This window comes from Myodes glareolus, chromosome 4 (genome assembly GCF_982192425.1).
Source record: "Myodes glareolus chromosome 4, mMyoGla1.1, whole genome shotgun sequence".
NCBI classification, from domain to species: Eukaryota; Metazoa; Chordata; class Mammalia; order Rodentia; family Cricetidae; genus Myodes; species Myodes glareolus.
This window is the reverse complement of record NC_142029.1, coordinates 86,076,970-86,093,226: the sequence shown is the minus strand read 5'-3', so window position 1 is coordinate 86,093,226 and position 16,257 is coordinate 86,076,970. Positions and strand designations below refer to the sequence as shown.

At 46.2% G+C, this 16,257-nt stretch overlaps 1 protein-coding gene and 2 pseudogenes across 1 annotated transcript in view; all 3 read left to right on the top strand.

The window, feature by feature from the left end:
* LOC125388991 (uncharacterized) overlaps positions 1 to 5,502 on the top strand; it is a 38,222-nt gene extending 32,720 nt beyond the window's left edge. The window contains exons 8-9 of the mRNA XM_087905935.1: positions 2,253 to 2,525; positions 5,265 to 5,502. The gene's annotated coding sequence lies outside the window, so the exon portion shown is untranslated. The remainder of the gene's footprint in view (positions 1 to 2,252; positions 2,526 to 5,264) is intronic.
* LOC148122349 (UBX domain-containing protein 6-like) lies at positions 5,485 to 7,208 on the top strand (annotated as a pseudogene).
* Positions 7,209 to 7,268: 60 nt separating this feature from the next.
* Positions 7,269 to 9,328, top strand: LOC125388992 (protein PALS2 pseudogene; annotated as a pseudogene).
* Positions 9,329 to 16,257: the final 6,929 nt, after the last annotated feature.

The window sequence follows — 16,257 nt, the reverse complement described above, 5'->3', positions numbered from 1 at the left end:
TTTGGCTGGGCCTCCCTGCTTCATAGCGCTAGCCCCAAATATCCCACCTCATTCCGGCTGTTGATACCAGAACTTCCCACTGTGTCCTCATCGCCATCCACAAGCCTCAGCTTTGCTCTCAGCTTACTTCCTGCCTGCAGTCTTTCCAATCCTGGAGGAGCATCCCTGTTCACCTCTGCTCAGGATCTGACAGCCCCACCCTCCTCCCCACATATACTGTCCTTTGAATGGACTTCTCTCCTGTCTCCTGGTGCTTGTATGCAAGGGAATGTTGCCCTGAGCTAGAGGGTTGCTTGTGTTTCTCTTTTCCTTACAATGATGCATGGTCCTGACTTTTCAGCTGCACTTTTTACCTTCTCCACTTTGCTACAGCGTCTCACTAAATAATGCAGAGTAGCCTCAGACATAGGGTGTTCCTGTCTCCTTAGGACTGGGATTAGGTGTGTGTTACCAAATTCAGCTTTCCAGTTTGGTTTTTAATTTAATTTAATTTAATTTAATTGTTATTTTAATGTCTTAGAAGAGACACAAATACTGCAACATTTGGTGCTGGAGAAACTCAACTTATTTAACCCAGAGTTGAGGGGTGCATGGACTTTTCTGTGTTGGTGAATTAGATCAGGAACCCTTGGCCCTTTCTCCAGTCTTTGCTGCCTGCAGCCCCACATTCCAACGACCTAGCATCTGTCCAGCCTTTTCTGGGGTGCCATAATCCAGTACCCCCAATTGGGTTATTTGCTATGGGTATCTGCTAGTTCAGAATGGAGAAGCTCACGGGTACAGTGCTGTCATGAAACTTGGGGTCTGGCTGTTGCATATTCCTGAGTCCACATTTTCATTTGGGTTGATCTGAAATGCCAGTGTTAGGGTTCTACCAAGTGTGAGTAGCTCAGAGTCACTCAGGAAAATCAGTCAATCCCCTCTTTATGCTTTTACTCTATCTTGAGGCCCAGCGAGGTCAGGTCCCTTTCCTGACCTGGGAGTTAAGCTGTCTGCTTAACTAGATTTGAAGATCACATCCCTCCCACACCAGGCTTATGGATGCTCCTACAGGGTTGCCCCCTCCTCTCTTCGGGGTTTCCATGTTTCCCTTGCTGCCTTCTGACTCCTCCTCCTTTCTAGAGCAGTTTTCAGGTAATCCTTTCCGGGTTCTGGACACTTGACTGTGGGTCTCCTGGAAGAAGGACGATGGCGTCGTGCTGTGCGATCCACCGTTCTTTCTCCATGCCTCACTTCACCCTGATGAATGGTTGGGCTTTGGACTGAGCCTTTGCTTCTTGATCTAAAGGATTCTGTTCCTCTTGCTTTTGTTCCCAAGCAGCCTCTCTTGAACTGTGTCCTCCTCAGGTGGAGCTCTGATACACCATGGCAAGGAGCCACACGTTTCTTCTGGATTAGCCCCTTTGCTGTCCTTGGCAATAGAATGTGCCTGAACTTGGTAGTGGGAGTGCCATCCCAGCCTCTTCATTTGTATTACTGGCAACACCTTGATCACATTTAGCTCTGGTATTTTTGTGTTTCTCCCTTAAATCAAGTGATTTTGCAACAGTGACCCCATCTTTTGTTACTTTTGGACTTCCACAACTATGTTCAATAATCACTGTTCTTCCCTTTGGCCCTGGTGGGCCAGGTTTGCCCAGGGAGCTGCCCATGGGTAGAAGCTCAGTGGGGTCTGGGTCTCCAAGAAGGCTGCAGGGCTCACAAAGGCCACCATTGACCTCTGACTTGAGGCAGGGAAGCAGTAAGCTGGGCTGAAGGTGGTGGCACTAGTCACACACAAAGGATGATAGGCCCTGTGGGCCGTGGAGTTCACAACTGAGGCCCCACCAGGCCACACTCGCCCCACGGCCAGCAAGGCCAGGGTGATTGCTGTGAGTGCAAGCTTAAGCGGCGCAGGGCCCAGTGCTGCAGCACCTGCTGATCCTCCACGGCCAAGGCCCCAGCCTGGCCCTTCTGTACACGCAGTGGGGGCTGCTTCCACTCAACTCTGTCAGCAGCTACAAGAGTCCCACAGCAGAAGTGTAGCTTCCACCATGGAAATGGAGCTGACTGGAAAGCAGCACATGCAGTCTTAACTGTGGCCGCAGCAGGCCTCTTGGGGCCTGAACTGTGTGTCTCCCCTTCATCAGACATAGAGAGATCAGACATGGAGGGGATGGAGATGAAGGAGAAGTTACCCATTTGTAGGAGGAGACAGTAGTAATCATGGGTGGGAAATTGTGTAACAGAAAAAAACGTGCCTTCCTAACCAGACAGGCAGACAGACCTGATAAACAACCCAACAGAAGGAAAGGACCAGAGTCCCAACGCTTCGCCGCTGAAGGGCCCGAGATCACACAACATCAAGGGAGCTTCTTATTGAAAATACACCATCTTGGAGGCACTGTCCAGCGCCGCGAGCAAGGAAAGGGGGGTGACAAGGACCTGTTCCAGGCAAAACCTCCAAATTACAGCTGCAATGAAAAAAAGGACTCTGATCAAGGGAGCTCAAAACCTATGCTAGAAGTCCCTGTGCTGGGTGCCAGGTATGTCTGCGCCCTAATGCCTTTCTTGGGGGAAGGGGTGAGAAGACACAGCATCAATGGCTCAGACACTGGAAGTCAGGTAGAAGACATACAGCAGACTCATTTAACATCAAGGATAAATATATACCCCCCCCCAGCACCAAGGTATTCCCATCTGTTGACATTCCGTGGTCGCCCCTCATTGGTAGCATAATCACAATCTCTGACAGCATCTGTTGCTAGGCTTTTAGGTAGCATCACATGGTCGCCCCTCATTGGCTAGGTATAATCAAGGCTTCTGACAGCACCAGGCAGACTCCAGGATGGCTCTTCTTGGCCTAGTAGGCCTTAACTTCCTGCAGGAGAGGTCTTGACATTGCGACTCCATGCCATTCAATAGGTTCATTAACAGAAGAACTAATTTCTACAGTTCCATTCAAACTATACCGCTGCCATCATAATTTTGAGAGTATTTCCCTTGAGGAGAGCCATAAGGACTCCAGTCAATGAAGTCTCTGTGAGAGATTAATTAGCACTCAAGGTTTCTCACTCTTACATTGCTGTCCATGCACCCAGTCAGATTCCTTGTTGGTAACCTTCATCTCACAAAACAGTAGATGAATGGAACAAGTAACATTAATCTCCTGTCCTTAAAAACCAGATGCATGAAAAATATAAAACTTATTGTGATAATCTTGGGTGGTATTGACTATAGATAGCCATCCTTGAAAAGTTATCAAATTGAAATCCATTTCCCATACAAATAGGGATTCCTTGTACTTTCAGGTATAATTTTTAATCTCTTTATCCTCCTCCATTGGCTGAGTAGGGCCTCGGTTGTCATAAGGACCAGACAGCCAACAAGATACATTAACCACCACAGGAATATCCATATCTCCCCAACTTACGGCTAAGTTAATTGGAGGATTGGGAATATATGCCCAGTAACTATGATCAGTCCCTTTTATCTGTACATTTACCGCTGATAGCACAGCAAGGAACAAAGGTTTCTGAGTCATTTGGATTATCACCTCCCCTTTGCCACACAAACTCTTACACAGCTGTTCCCAGGTGGGAGGCTCAGCTGTCTGCTTCAAAGGCCTCCTTATTCCCTCTTTCCCAGAGGCATCTCAGCAGCGTCCGAGAGACTCCTCTCGCTCATGCCAGATTGTTGTCAGTTTTGATGGGACCCATAATGTTTATCTCCTGTGGAAACATAAGCTTACACTTGGTGCTAACTTAATACTCTCCCTGGACTATTTTAGTGTTAAAACAATTATAATACATGGTTGACTCAGTTCAGCAGTTCTTACACAACCCTATGTCTTTCATGAGCTGTTGTTCCTGTTTCATTAGCATTTAAAATTTTAAAGTTAGTAAAGCATTATACAGTCTACCCCTAGGGGTCCTCATAAGCCCACTTCTGTATAACAAGTATCCCCTTTAATGCGCAATTAAATTTTTCAACGATTGTTTGTCCTGTAGGATTATATGGTATCCCTGTAATTTTTCCTGTTGTAATGCCTAAAAAAAAAATCCCTTCATCATACTGGAAGCATAAGCTGGGCCATTACTGGTTTTAAGTTGTATCGGTATGCCCATCACAGCCATTGCCTCTAATAAATGTGTGTTTTTTCAGGAGAAATCTGTAGTCCCCAACAGGGTAACCCATAGTTTGAATTTTCTTATTAATAACTCTTAAATCAGTCATTCTTCATTTTCCAGTTTTCTTTTTTTCTGACAAATACAGGAGAATTCCGAGGACTAGTAGTTCCAGCACCAGCTGCTCGAGCACCTGCACTTTGTCTTTATTAGTCAGCCATTTTAAAGGCAGAGCCGTTAGGATACCAGCAGGGGCCCTACTCCAAATTTGGATAGTCAATTCCTATTTTGTCCTGCTGTTAAATAACCTGTATAATCTCTGATTTTTTTGGCAGTTTTTTTCCAATACCTTTATCCAGAAACATACCCCATTTTTAACATCATTTTACAAACTGTTTCTGAAATTGTATGAATACTAATCTGTGCTCCCCATTGTTGTAACAAAGCTCCCCCCCATAAATTCATGGCTACCAGTGACATAAAGCTGTAACATCCTAGTTACCCTTCAGGCTCTACACTTACTGCACTACACTCTGTTCTCCCTGAGGGAAGGCTCCAGTGCCCACAAACTGAGTGAAGACTTCTTGCAAAGGCCAGTTGGGATCTCGGGATTCTTGAGAAATTATAAATACACCAGCACCAGAATGTAATAATCCTTCTATCTCAATTCCATTTAGTTTACTTTTTAATTTAGGCCTACATCATTGAAGATCATTTGCCCAAATACCTTTTCTTGTACTTCCAAACTTCCTCTCTTACAATTGGGGCTGTTTTGCATTTAAAATATGAGAGTAATAACAATTGAGCAACTTTATCACCAGCAACTATTTGCATAGTCCTTTTTGTATAAGCCATCTATAAAAGCATTAAAAATAAATAATCTCTATAGGATTTTAAGAGGTAACTGTAGGCGATGCTATGAAGTTTATAAAATTATAAATTCTACAAAATTTTTAAAAAGAGGATCCTTGTTTATAGATCTCAAGTATCATGTTAATGTAACTTACCAATTATTAACTGTGTGACAAACAATTTGCCTGTATTTTATTTAGTAGCAAAAATAATTTTGTAAGCTCTTTATCAGTAAGAGATTGTTTTTATGAGCTTTTACCTTAGTAACCACTTTATTTAATAAGCTAATAACTTGCTCTGTTTCAGGTGTTCTACTTTTATAGAATTTAACCAAGAATTTTTAGAGAGCACCAGGATCTAATCATCCTTCAATCTCATAAAGAGCATTGCCAAATTTTCAGTAATGATAAACAGACAAGAGCTACCCAAGGTCCGGCCGCCACCGCCATGAAGTTCTTCCAGGAGATCAAGACTGACATCAAATTCAAGAGTGCGGGACCCTGTCAGAGCTCACGGATTCCACAGGGGAGAAGAACCCCAACGAAAAGTCACCACAGCTGGCCCTCGGGCAGCCCTGCCACTGAAGAGACACAAATGGCGGCCGCTGCTACCCTGGCCCGGCTGGAACAGAAGCCTTCCCGAGCCCTGGGCCCCACATCTCAGGACTCCATCCGGAACCAGGTGAGAAAGGACAAAGCCACCCTACAGCAACAGCCGAGGAGCTCCCAGATCCAACTTGGTACCTAAACCCAAAGAGGAAATCTCTCCCCACCCAGCAGTGCCTGGTGTGTACTTCATCTGCCCACTCCCAGGTGTCATCTTGAAGAGCGACCAGGGAGATGCCCACATCAAAGAGGCTACACTGTCGCACTTCTCCACAGACCCAGTTGCTGCCTCCATCATGAAGATACATTTAACAGAGACCGGGACCGGGTGAAGCTGCGAATGGATACCACTGCCAAGCACCTGGAAACATTCATTTTTCACCCAGAGGAGGAAAGGTACCAAAAAAATCAAACTGCAGAGCAAGGTGTTCCAGGAGCTCATCAACTGCCTGAAGGGTACCCATGAGTTCTTCAAAGACATTGGATTCAAGAAGGTGACACTGCCGGTTCCAGATCAGGGCGGCTCCGAAGAGTGCTATGTGCTAGGCGAAGTCGCACGAGCGCAGCGCGAAGTCGCACGAGCGCAGCCGGAGAGCCTGGAGCCACATTAAGCACCTGCTGATGGACGAGGAGTCAGTGCTGGACCGGCAGCGCCGCGTTTCTGCCCCTCGGCCCTGGTCTCGCACTTCGAGCTCCCTGCCGACTTTTTTTTTTTTAACTTCTTAAGGAAAAGTAGTTTATTTCATAGATATAGAGTTCTTTAGCCTCATTGTCGAGGAGGTAAAACTCGAGCAGAGGCTCAGAACCGAGGTTGTGGAGCGGTTGAGCTCGCTGAGGACCACGGCGGTGCTGGAGAAGGAGTAGCAGCAGGAGGGGCGCAAATACAACTATGCCCTACTTCGTGTGCCTCCGCCCGCCTGATGGCTGCCTGCTGCAGGGGATCTTCTACTCCCGGGAGCAGCAGCCTGTGCTCTTCCAGTTCGTATGTGAGGCACTGCAGAATGACTGTCTGCCTTTTGAGCTGCGGGCCTCTGGCGGACAGAGGCTGGTGAAAGACGAAGCCCTGACCCTGAATGAGTGTGGGCTGGTACCATCTGCCCTGCTGACCTTCTCCTATTCAGTTTTGGAGGACGTGGGAGCTGCAGGAACTGAGCCAGCTACATCTGTCTTGAGGCCTGAGCTGCTTGCAGCCATTGAGTGGCTCTCTTGAGAAAAAGCGGGCCTGGTCCAGCGTGGCTCTGACTCATGCCCATATTCCCAAACCCATTCCTTTCCCTGAACCCCCAGCAATGGAAGATACTAGTGGCAATAGAGTTGGGTACACGGCCCCATCTCAAGAGTTGAATTCTCTGGGCTGCAGGGACAGGCTTGCACCTGTCTGAAAAGTGTGGAGCCACTGAGAGCCCAGCACAGGTGGGAGGGGCACCTCTGTGGCAGAGCGGGCCTGTAGCATGGGCACAGGTCCCACAGGTTGGATGGAAGTAGCCTGCTCCATACCTGGGCTGGAGACAGCAGAAGGGGCAGGTGCCTGACAGCATGGAGCTGTAATTCCTAAGTAAAGAACCCAAATAAACACGCTATTTAAACTCCCCCCCCCAAAAATAGCATACCCATTATATAGTTTAAAATCATGAATTTTGGGCGCGAGGCCAGGAGGCGAGCGCCCCTATGGTGGCGGCGGCGGCGGCGGCCGTCGCGGCAGCGGAACCGAGCCTAGCAAATGAGAGAGAGAGGCTAACCTCGCCCGTGGTGGGTGGGAACAGCGGGAGCCGCCCGCCCGACCTCATGACAGGCTTGAAGATTCAAAATTAGAAGCTGTCAGTGATAATAACTTGGAATTAGTAAATGAAATTCTTGAAGATATCAGTTCTCTAATAAGTGTGGATGAAAATGTGGCAGAACTGGTTGGAATACTCAAAGAACCTCATTTCCAGTCGCTCCTGGAGGCCCATGATATTATGGCATCAAAATGTTATGATTCGCCTCCCTCAAGTCCAGAAATGAATAATTCTTCTCTCAATAATCAGTTATTGCCAGTAGATGCCATCCGTATTCTTGGTATTCACAAAAGGGCTGGAGAGCCATTGGGTGTAACATTTAGGGTTGAAAATAATGATCTGGTAATCGCCCGAATCCTTCATGGAGGAATGATAGATCGACAAGGTCTGCTTCATGTGGGAGATATCATAACGAAGTCAATGGACATGAAGTTGAAAACAATCCAAAGGAATTACAAGAGATGCTGCAAAATATTAGTGGAAGTGTCACCCTAACAATTTTGCCAAGTTATAGAGATACTATTACTCCTCAACAGATATGTGTCTAGTGTCATTTCGATTATGATTCATTCAATGATAACCTGATACCCTGCAAAGAAGCGGGACTGAAGTTTTCCAAAGGAGAAATTCTTCAGACTGTAAACAGAGAAGACCCAAAATGGTAGCAGGCTAACCATGTGAAAGGGGAAGTGCTGGTCTGATCCCAAGCCAGTTCCTGGAAAAGAGAAAGGCATTTGTTCGCAGAGACTGGGACAATTCAGGACCCTTTTGTGGAACTATAAGCAACAACAACAAAAAAAGAAGATGATAATGATGTACCTCACAACTAGGAATGCAGAGTTTGATCACCATGAAATTCAGATCTATGAGGAAGTAGCAGAAATGCCACCCTTCCAGTGAAAAACATTAGTGTTGATAAGAGCTCAAGGTGTGGGCAGAAGAAGCTTGAAAATAGATTCATAGTGCTGAATCTTGCTAGATTTGGAACAACGGTGCCTTTACTTCACGGAAGCCAAGAGATGAAAATGATGGACAGGCATATAAATTTGTGTCCCAATCAGAAATGGAAGCAGATAGTAAAGCTGGAAAGTATTTGGAGCATGGGGAATATGAAGGAAAGCCCTATGGAGCTGAGATTGACTCTATCCTTGAAGTTGTGCAAACTGGACGTACTTGCATTTTAGACGTCAACCCACAAGCATTGAAAGTGTTGAGGACATCTCAGTTCATGCCTTATGTGGTTTTTATTGCTGCTCCAGAGCTGGAGACCCTGTGTGCCATTCACAAGGCCGTGGTGGATGCAGGAATCACCACCAAGCCATGGACGGACTCTGATTAGAAGAAAACAGTGGATGAAAGGGCACGAATTCAGAGACCACTACTTTGATTTGATCATCGTCAATGACAATCTAGACAAAGCCTTTGAGAAACTGTCATTGAGAAACTAAGAATGGAGCCACCATGGGTCCTTATTAGCTGGGTATACTGAGAATTCAATAAGGCTATCAGTTAAATAAAACTTATAAAAAGTGACTCAACAAGTAAGCCTTCTACTGGGAGAATACATGCGGAGGTAGAAGGCATCTGCCACACCTAGGAATTTTTATTGTGTAAATTGAAATAACAGTGCAGTAGGTGGAATTTTATGTAATTGTGGTTGGGAAAGTGTACTAATATATAATTTCTCTTAATTTTTCTAACTTTTTATGGGTAACCTTTCTATTCATATCACATAAAGAAATGTGTTCAAGCAAAAAATTATGAATTTTGTCTTTTTAGTTCATTTATTGTTAAAGTTAAAATTTAAACATTAATTACACAATCAAGAGAGAACATTATCTATACAATGAATGATTGATATCTCTGGAAATTTAAACAGCATTGACTTAGTACTTTATGCCCTGACCACAATTGTCTTTTACTAGAAGTTGGGCTTCTTTAAAATTTTTTTCTCCCATGAAGGAGGACCATTGATGAGTTATTTCCACTATTAGGGAAAATTAAAAGACATTTTCCATGAAGGAATCTTTAATACTGAGTTATTCCCCATCTGAGGGGGAAAAAACTAAAAGCTAAAAAACAAATAAACAAAACAAAAATCATTTAAACCAAGGACTAGCAAACAGACAAGGAGAAAATTCCAAATCCTGGGCCCGCTGTGCTTATCCAGGGCTCAGCACTGAGGCCGCCGGCCCTCAGTCTCTGTGGTTCAGACGCCACTGCTCTCGGCCAACTCACAGATCTGCGAAAGAACTCTGAGTTTCAGCTATCCTGAATTTCTTATATCTGAAAGAGTCTTTTTTCATCCTCTACTTTTACTGGGAAATGGCTTTTTTCTTTCCTATTTTTTCATTTATGAGACCTTTTAATTTTTAGGCCTTGATTCAGTATTTTACCCTTTCTTACTGGGAAAATCCTTTATTAAACATTTTTCCTTTTCCATCAATAAATTTTCTTTTATTTCCTTTCCTTCCCTCTTCTCTTTTGGAAAGATTTCCTTTTTTATCTCCTGCCTGTCCCTTTCTCTACTGAGAGGGGCCTTTTTCCTTCATTTATACTCTGTCTCAGGAGCCATTCTATTCCTATCTTTAATATTTGCAAAAATTGTGCAGTTACCGCTTTTTCTTTTGACAAGCTTTAGCAACTGTACCTTTGTTGCTCCTGAGATGATGAATTTAAATTCCCCATAATCCCACCAATACTGGAGTTCCCTTACTCTGAGAGCGAACTTTCCTCCAGTCCTTAAAGTGCCCGAATCCACTGTCCTTCTTCAAGCCCCACATTGGTTGCCAATGTTGTAGGTCGAGGGTGGATTCACAAGGGTCCCTGGATAGAAGGCTCCGGAGGTTCTAAGGATGAATCTAGCCTTGCCAGCTGCAGGGGCTCAGTCTCTAACAGATTGAGTCACTAGCATAGCAAAGGGAATTTTACTGTTAACTCGCACTGTTAACAAGTCGATTTCCTTATACCAAAACCTCTTATCTAAGCTGTCCAAAGGGACAGGGCCAAAGCAAATTCTCTGAAGACATCCCAGTTTTCTGGGTCCTCCTCCAACCAAATTTTGCATAGGCTTTGAACCCCTAGGAAACTCAGATAAGACTTCAAACAGAAGGTAGCAGAGACAAGGTTGCAGTCACAAAAGGCAGAATAAACCTAGGTGCTAACACTCCAGAATCAAACCAGCTGCAGGAACTCCCCCTACAAAGTCTCAGCTGCTTGGAGTGTGGAGAGTGGGACTTGCAGCCTTGGGGACATCCTTTGAGGACATGGGTCCAATACAGTGATTCACAGGTCAACAGTCTGGTAGGCTGGTAGGTGACTCAGGCCCAGCATGGAGGGTGTGGGCATCCCTGACCAGGGAGGTGGGACAGAGGCAGGATCACAAGCTCTGGGGCAGATGGGTCACTCCCTCAGAGACAATGGTTTGGGCCAGCAGGTGATCCAGGACAACACATGCCTGCTGAAAGTCCTTGCTACCATTCTCCCCTGCTTTTGTCTCCCTGTCTCCATCAGAGGGCAGAAAGAAACTGCCTTTGCCGGCCAGCCTATTCCACAATGGCCATCTCTTTATCAGATGACTGGAGGTGGCACCGGTGGGATGGGAAGACAGGTGCCCCCCAACTCTCGCTGCCGCCCTCCAGCCCCAGCCTGAGTACGGTTCCTGTGGGTCTGCAGCGCCCACCTGTCAGTTCTTGAACCCACTTCTCACACAGGATCAGGTGGAGAGTCCAGGTGGGGGCTGTCCCCTGCCAGCCATGCCTAGCTTCCCGAAGCCAAGGCTTTCGTTTTTCTAGTCTAGCCTGGGCTGAGAACTAGTCCTGGGAACTGGACACTGAGGTAGAGTCATCTTCAGAACTCCTTCCACAGCAGATGCTGAGATCCACAGCTAAGGACCAGGCTGAGCTCTGGGAGCCCAGTTGAAGAGAGGGAGGAAGGATATATGAGCAAAGAGGGTCAGGATCATGTCAGGGAAAGCCACAGAGGCAGCTGACCTGAGCTCATGGGAATTCACAGACGCTAGACCAACAGCTGGGGAGCCTGCATAGGACCAAACTAGACCCTCTGCATGTGTGTGACAGTTGTGTGACAATTGTGTGTCTTGATCTGTTTGAAGAACCCCTGGCAGTGTGACAAGACTCTATCCCTGGTGCATGAGGTGACTTTGTGGAACCCATTCCCTATGGTGGAATGCCTAGCTCAGACTTGATGCAGGGAAAAGAGGCTTTGTCCTGCCTCAACTAATGTGCTAGACTTTGTTGACTCCCCATGGGAGGCCTTACATTTTTGGAGAAGGGGATGGGAGTGAGTTGAGGGGAGAGGGGAGCGAGAGGAGGGGAGAGGGATGTAGGTAAAATGAATAAAAAATTTTAAATAAAATCAATTTTTAAAAAACCTTCCACAAGCCCAACCTGTAAACAGGACGCATCTTTTCTGTCCCATTTCCTGCATGCTTGCCCTTCAGAAGCTGTCTTTCATGGATCCCTAGCAGATCCCAGGGACCCTACTGCCCCCCTTCCCCCGCCCTGCTCCCTCCTCTCCTGCATATGCTCTCCCCCTCCTCCCAGGTGCTTCCCCTTCACCCTTCCTGGCTGTCTGTACTGGCTGACTCCCTGACATTGCAGCAGGACTGTGGGACTCCAGGGAGGTGTGGTGGACACATCACCCTCCCTCCCTACATTGCAGGTGCCCTGAGTTAAATTCCCTGAACCAGAGGCTGGAGAATGGCTCAGAGGTTAATGGAACTGGGTGCTCTTCCAGACATCCTGAGTTCAATTCCCAGCAATCACATGGAGGCGCTCAACCATCTAGAATGAGATCTGGTGTCCTCTTCTGGCCTGCAGGCAAATATGCAGGCCAAATACTGTATACACAATAAATAAATTAATCTTTCAAAATTAAATAAATTCCCTGAACCAAGATCCCTGCCTCCAGCTGTGTAGCTGGCTGAATGGGCTTCCCTGTGAACCTTCTGTGCTCTGAGGAGCTGGAGCCCATGCTTCCCTGGGGCCTGCAGCCCCTTCTCCCCCCCAGGCCCAGTGTGGCCAAGGCTTAGAGCACATGGGGTGTGACTCTTGAAGAGAATAGGCCACTGCGGCTTCACTGAACAACTCAGCGGGCTGGGTCCAGCAGCCCAGATGGCACAGCCTATGCTACCTAGTACAGAAGTGTGGCAGGGAAGTGCTGGTCAGAGCTGGTTGTAGTCAGGTGGTTGCTTCAGGGGAGATTAGATCTCAACCCCTTCTGCCCTTGGGAATAGATGCCTCAGAAAAGTAAAGAAAAAAAAGTGTTGGTGGCAGGGGTCTGTGGTCCCTATACTGGAAAGCCTGAAGCAGTAGGGTTGGTTGTTGTCCTAGGCAAGCCTGGAATACACAGAACTCATCTCCAGGAGAAATCAAAGGGAAGAGAACCCAGTTATCTCCCAACTCCTCATCCCCTACCCCACCCCAAATCAATCCACAAGAAAGGAAAGGGGAGAGAGGGAGGGAGGGAGGGAGGGAAGGAGGGAGGGAGGGAGGGAGAAAGGGAAGGGGAAGGAGACACTTTAGATGAGATCTGACCCAGCCAGGTTGTTTACACACTGCAAGTCAGGGAGAGGTTGGTTTCCTTCAGCTTGCAGCTGTGGGGTCTGGAGGAGGTGGGTGTTGTCGGGGACAGAATAGTGACATGGCTGAAAGAAACTTTGTTGAAAGTGCTGAAGTAGCAACGGATAAGGTAGCAGAGGGCCCTCACCCTCTCTACCAACTTTTCACCTGTGTTCCATTTATGCTTAGGGGACACACCTGAGATCAGCAAGACAACAGCTGTGGTAGACAGAGAATGCTTTATTAAGCGTATTCAAACAATTGACTATGTGAGGACCACCCATTGGGAGAAAATGAGTAAATGGAAACCCATTCTTTACCCCATGGTAGAAATGCTCCCTATAAGGATGCTACCTAGAACAATCTTCATTATCCATTACAGGGCCATTTTCCAACCAGATTTCATAGAGTCATCTACCCTGAAAGCCATCAGTGGGTCTTAGACCCAGAAAGAGAAACACTAGGGCTTGGGGCAGCAGGGAGAAGGAAATGTGTTTATGCTGATATAAACCCCATAAGCACAATGACAGGGTGCCAGTCTGTTCTCCTGCACACAGCAGCCAGTGACGGCAGGGCCAGTTCTCCCACTTTTGTACCCATGCCAGTTCTCTCACCTGCCCCAAGTGGCCATGGGTGAGTGGGGGAGGACATCTTTCTCTCGCCCACACCAACAAATGGCAGATGAGAGAGAGAAGGGCCAGCTCTCCTGCTCTTGTGTCCTCAGTGTGGGCTCACCTGCACCCGACAATAGGTTCAGCTCTAGTGTGCTGTCCTGGTGAGTTACATGACCACGGTGAGGGGTGGAGCCATCTTTCCCAAGTGAGTGGGGTGCTCTCCTCTGAGAAGTGGGGCCAGCTCTCCTGCCTTAGTATCCAGTGAGGGGCAAAGCCGTCCACCTCAGGGCCAGCAAAGGGCAGGGCTGTCTCAGCACAGCACTCGAATTTCCACACACGTGGTTCCTATGACCCCTGTGCTGACACCAGTTGTGGACATCGTAACAGATCCCAGCTACAGCAGGACCCAGACGTGTTCCTGGCTACAGCAGGAACCAGACGTGTTCCTGGCTACAGCAGGATTCAGACGTGTTCCTGGCTACGGCAGGACCCAGACACGTTCCTGGCTACAGCAGGACCCAGACGTGTTCCTGGCTATGGCTCAACAGCAGCTCAGCCCAGGATGGCACCATGTTCCAGGTGGCAAGACAGGACACCCAGATCAGTATTGCCCTTGTGGCTGACCAGACTATGAGCATCCACATGTACACATATGCAGAACGACATCCCACATCAAGCACCCTCATCACCAAAGACATTTTGAAAGAGTTTAAATGTTCATTTCGCTTCTTGCTTCGTGGCAGGAAGCCGAGGTAAGCTGAGGCTATTCTCATGGAAAGTGTGGATTCATCTGCTGTAGACAGCAACGTGTGTGTGAGCCACTCTCTCTGCTAACTTTTTTCCAGACCTTGATGATTTGCAGGACATTGAAAAGAATGAAGATGACAATCAGGATGGTCTGAGGACTGTGAGGATCCTCCAGAGTGAGGACGGGGTTAGTGGTAGGTACTGGCGTTCCTTATCAGATAAGCGGGACAGGGTGCAGGAGGAGTTGGGAGTCCTCTCCTACCAGAGGCAGACAAAGTGAGAAAGTAAATTACATGGACTGCCTAGTCAGGGTAGAATAATGGGGAGATTCTATGACCAAAGGACAAACAAAAATCAATTTGAGGTATGGGGTTTATTCTACATTATGCTTTGAGGCATTCATTTCTTAGTGGTAAATAAGACATGGCAGTGGGCAGAGAAGGTGCTGTCAGAGAGCAGAATGGTCACATTGCAACCATACTCAGGAAACAGAACGCAAACAAAACTGAAGCTCAAATCTTAAGCCTCTAGTCTTCCTGCAGTACACATCTTCAGAGAGACTCCATTTTCTAAAAGTTCCAAACTCTTCTCTCTGGTATCCCCAGCTGTGTTCAGACACATGAGGTTGAGGGAAACATTTCTTCAAAACCAAAACATAAGCTACGTGGCATAAGCCTTTGTAAATATTGATCATCTCACATCACACAGTGGATGCTCATTTTCTTCTGTGATTATTTTAACATCCTTCTTCTATTGAAGAAGAGAGTATGTTCCAAGTACAAGCTGCCTCTTCATTCTCATGGCGTCTTTATTAAAAGGTAGAGTTCAGTAATTTTAAATGGATTACTTCTAGTTGGAATAACACTTGTAAAAACCAAAATATTTTTTGACATCAGGGAAGCCACATAGAATATACATATATCAAAGAAAGAAAAATAGGGGAAGGAGGGCTTTGATAATATCTTGTATATCTAATGTCATAAAAAAAAACAGAGTGCCAAAACTTCCTGTTTTTCCATCAAAATGGAAGATTGTCTTGTTCTCCAAATTATCAAATTTCCTCAAGGGAAAGGTAACTTTCATGTTGTCAAGTCCCTTCTCCACGGCTTTCATTTCTCTGATATATTCTTAGCTTATGTTCTTTTGTGGCACTATGAGGCTTCAAATAAATGGCACCATCTTTTAATAACTTTCAAAATATTTTATATACATGGTTGTGTGTAACTGTACCACTTGCTTGCCTGTGTCTGTGGAGGTCAGAAGAACATGTCAGATCCATAGAACTGGATTACAGATAGATGTGAAAGACCATATGGGTACCCAGAACTGAACCAAAGTCAACAAGAGTAGTAAAGGCTCTAAGCCACTGAGTTTCATTTGCTCAAGATTTTAGGAATTTAAAAAGATTGAGCATTTTATTATGTTTATGTATGTGGATGTATTGCCTACATATATGTCTGTGCACCATGACTTCCAGGGAACCCAGAAGAGAGCATTGGATGTCCTGGAACTGGAGTTACAAATGATGCTGAGCCACCATGTTGGTGCCTGGCATTGAACCCTGGTCCTCTGGAACAGGTGGCAGGTGCTTTTAACAGCTGAGTCATCTTGTCAGCAATTTTTATGTTTTCCACCAGTCACTGAGGCAATCAAAGCAAAGCCCGTTTGCTTAGCTCTGCTTTCATGTTGAAGCATTGCTATGAGCTGCAGATTTTGAGCTGCAGATTTTCTTTTTTTTTTGAAAGTATGCACATGAGATATTCTATTTTGACAAAGAGAATGGAGACAAGAGGAAAGCAAAGCACACAAACAATCTGAAGCCTTAAGAATTTGTATGTCTGAAATCACAGAAATTCAATGCAAGAATGTAATTTGCTGGGTGAAAAAATCAGGCTTCACCAACAAGCAATAGTTGACCAAAACTCTGAATTTTCTCTCTAGCATTGGGGCAATAACCTAGCTAGAAACGTACC